This window comes from Pelodiscus sinensis, chromosome 10 (assembly GCF_049634645.1).
Source record: "Pelodiscus sinensis isolate JC-2024 chromosome 10, ASM4963464v1, whole genome shotgun sequence".
NCBI lineage: Eukaryota > Metazoa > Chordata > Testudines > Trionychidae > Pelodiscus > Pelodiscus sinensis.
Window position 1 is genome coordinate 28349772 of NC_134720.1, and position 4064 is coordinate 28353835.

Here is a 4064-nt window from a genome sequence, read left to right on the forward strand (position 1 = left end):
CTTCCAGACACTTAGACAGCCTAACTAGGGCCCCCGTCCTGGCCCAACCCAATTTTGATAGGCCCTTCAAGGTACAAAAGGACGCCTCCGAGGAAGGGCTGGGGGCGGTCCTATCCCAAGAGCGAGAAGGGGCCGAGCACCCGGTAATATATATAAGCCGCAAACTGTTCCCCCGAGAACGTAACTATTCAACCATAGAGAAGGAGGCGCTGGCCGTAAAGTGGGCAATAGAGACGCTCCGGTACTACTTGTGGGGCAATAGGTTCACGGTGGAGACCGACCACGCCCCGTTGCGATGGTTGCAGAATATGAAAGATTCAAACACCAGGATCATGCGCTGGTATCTCTCATTACAGCCCTACGCCTTCGACGTAGTCCACCGAGCTGGTACCAAACATGGGAACGTGGACTTCTTCTCCCAGAAGGACACCCCAGAGGGAGACCTGGACTACGGGGTAAAGAGACCTTTAAAGAGGGAGGTGTGTGACGGGGCAGAAGAGCCCCCCACTTTGGAGCCCCCAGGGGCTGTGTGCCTGGTAGCCCTCGGGATGGGGCCGCAAGCTGCCGAGCCGGGCAGGTCACGGCCAGCCGCCCGAGCAGCCCCGACTCAAGCCGCGCAGCGGTGCGCGAGGTGCTCCTGGGCGGCCGTGGCTGCAAGACGTCCGGGCAAGCCAGGAAATCCCAGTGACGTCACAGTGCGTGTGACATCACCCCGTGGCCACGGCGCCGGGCCGGAAGCGACTCCACACCGGACTGGGCGGGGCCCCGCCGACAAGCCGTGGCGCGGGGATTTAAACGCTGGCTAGAGGAGAGGGAGGGAGGAAGGAGCGCGGAGAGCGTCCTCCCCCATGATAGGACAACGAATAGGCCCGAAGCCGAGAAGGTAAGCCCCGACTCGGCGGGCCAAACCCAGTTGGGGAGAGGAAGCAGCCCAGGGCGGGCAAAGAGAGCCTGCGGACTGGCGCGTTAAGGCAGACACCCCGCCAGCTGGACCGGATGACCATAACGTCTGAGTCCTTAGAGCCCTGGGCTGGGGTCCGTGAGAGGTTGTGGGCCCGGACCCCCCTCTCCGCATTGTGGGAGGCGAACCGACCTCCAAGGCGAGAGAGGCCGGTCGGCTGCAAGAATGACTGAACAGGAAGCCAGGAGGCGACCTACAGAGTGAAGGGAGCACGGGATTAAGGGTGAGAGGGAGGAGGGACAAGCATGCCCCCGACCAGAACGTTTACACTGACCTAGAAGAATGTTTTCTCAGTTCCCATCCTCTAGCACCACTCTACATATGCTACATAACATCATCATGTGTATTCTTGAGAAGGAGGCTCTTGTTGAAATCCCGGTGGAATTTTTCAATTTCTACTCCACTATCAAGCTCCGCCTGGATCAATCCCCAGAAGAGATCCACTTACTTGACACTACAGTACAATTAAATGATGGCCACGTTACTACCACTCTATAGCGGAAACCTACTGACCATTGTTTTTATTAACCTGGGTGTGGGGGTGCGTCACCCCGAAGTCCTCTGGTTGGGGTGCCACCCCTCCTATAATCCAGTCTGTGTCGGGGGGTTCACTCCCTTGCCCCCTACGCCTGGGTCTTGGATGGCCGATACCGCCGTTAGGGAGCATAAAGCGCTCGCTTTCGCTGCAGTCACTCTCTTGGTGATCGGTGGTCGGCCTGCAGCCGAGGGAGGGAATGGGGGGCCCGGGCCAACCCTCACTCACGGGCCCCATCCAAGGGCTCTAAGAGCAGGTCCCAACAGACCCACTCAGCCGGCGGGGGACTCTAACCCCGAAACCCTCCAGCTCGCCGGGCCTAATCCAGCCCCTGCCCTGGGCTGCTTCCTACTCCCTACCTGCCTTGCTCCCCTGCCGCTCAGTCCCCACTCTGTCTCTCTCCTCCTCCTCCTCCCTGGGCTTTCCTCCTTCTGTCTTTTAAACTCTCCGCCTCTGTCGCGCCTCTGACGTCACCCCTCCCCCCCCCCGATGTCACTGCGCCGGACGCCAGGGCTGCCTCTGCGCTGGGCGGCGTGCTGCCCCGCCGCGGCCGTGCAAGCCACACAGACCAGCTGACGCTTCCCGGCGGTGCTGAGAAGCGCGAGCGCCACAGCTGGCTCCGTGCGGGGCGGGTTCCCCTCGCCTAAGCAGAGGCGTCCCGCCTCGTCACACTGGGGAAGTGAAGTAGCAGCTAAGTTTCCCCAGCTCTGCACTGTCATGGGCTGCTGTGGGTTTCTGTCTCCACACTGTGGTGGGTGGCTAGGCTTCTTCAGCCCTGGCCCTGTGCTGCCATGGACTGCTGGGGTTCTCCAGCCTGGCCCCAGCACTTTTGTTGGGCTCCGGCCCCACTGCCTCTGACCAGGCTGCTTGCCCTCCTACCATTAGGGTGCTAGGCTTTCTGGTCCAGGAGCATTTATGGTTCTGCTGGACCACAGATGTTGCTGAATCAGAGGGTAGTGGTTTTCAGAGGGTCAACCTGTAGTATTTCTGCTCTTTCAGTGTTGACTTTGGCCTTGGTTCAGTAAGATACTCAAGCATGCATAGTTGCTGAAAGTAAGGGCAATGCCACACCCGTTGGCTTGAAGTAGTAATAATCAAATCCATGCTTTCCACCTTCAGCACCCATACTATAAAATATTGTCCAGCACCTCTGCAAGCAAATGCCTGACTTTAGGACTAGTGCTTATTTCAAGTCAGGAGCGTACTTATGTGGCTTGCAGAATCAGGGTTTTGAGGACTGGAGGTTTACACCTTTTGACGGGCACAGTTCCCCACTGAAGTGAATGTGAATGCAGAGATGTATTTTCTTAAACAGGAATTAGCAAAGAATCCAGGAAGATGTGGCCAGTTTTTAATGGTTGAGCACAAGCTGTGATAAGAAATAGGTGATTCATTTTCTAAATGTGTCTGGGAATCCTATGGCCAACAGCACAGAATATAATGCTTAGCTTCGATTTAAAGGACAGATATTTCTCTAAGCTTAATAATGGTGGTAATTTTCTCCTATTACTTCTCTAAGCTTTTGTTTGCCAACTATGTGAAGGTGGGCTCTTGCTCTGTTTTTTTATTCTCTGTAGTTTCTCCATCAACAATTTTTAGAGAGTGGGGAGGGGGCTAAGGACTTTGGTCTAAAAGAAATGCAGTAATTATGAATGTGCATTTAGTTGGATAATAAAATCTCTGAGCTCATTAAAAATGTGAAACCATGGCAACCTCAACAACACATCCCACACATTATACCTAACTAACAATGTGCCAAGTACATTTATGAAGGAGAAATTAAAAAGAACAGGGAGGGGGAGGGAGGACCCTTGCACTGTTTTTTTTATATTGCCATTTTTAATACCATAGTCCTGAACAATGCACATATATGACTGGTTATGTAAGAAAATACCTTACACTCACAGCAATTCTAATTTAGATCTTTAGTTACAGAACCTTATAGTTAATATTTTTTGTGTAAGCCCCTCCTTCTTAGTATTTTCCTTATCACTCTTTATACTTAACTTGGCTTTTGTATCTTTTGTAATAGGGTTGAATCTCACCCTCCTGCTTTGAATTCTAGGGGAGGGTGCAGCTAACTCAGTGCTTTGTGCATTGGTCTGCTAAACCCAGCGTTGTGAGTTCAATCCTTAAAGGGGCTGTTTAAGGACCTGGGGCAAATCTATCTGGGATGGTACTTGGTCCTCCCGCAAAGGCAGCAGACTGGTTCAATGACCTTTCAAGGTCCCTTCCAGTTCTAGGAGATAGGAATATCTCCATATATTATTATAAGGGTGGTAGAGGAGAAATGAAACTGTGCATAGTTTGCCTGCAGCTGCCTCCTCGTGGAAAAAAATGTGTGGGAATTTAGGGGGCCAGAGGAGGGCTCAGTTCTCTGAATCCTAAGAAGCAAAGGCAAAAGCCCCTCCTGCCAGGATGGCTGCTGCTGCAATGGTGTTTAGCCTAGAGCTGCACAGCTCCAGTGGGAACTGTGTCAGCAGAGCCCTGGAAGAGACATGGAATGGAACCAGAAGGAGATTACAGCTCTGATCCATGTTACCTCCTGCCCACATTCCAGGGCTTGGT

At 53.4% G+C, this 4064-nt stretch overlaps 1 long non-coding RNA gene across 1 annotated transcript; it reads left to right on the top strand.

The window, feature by feature from the left end:
• Positions 1-232: 232 nt before the first annotated feature.
• On the top strand, positions 233-1458 carry LOC142830861 (uncharacterized). Its single transcript, XR_012906392.1, has 2 exons — positions 233-883; positions 1256-1458. It is a non-coding gene; the product is annotated as an uncharacterized LOC142830861 (long non-coding RNA).
• Positions 1459-4064: the final 2606 nt, after the last annotated feature.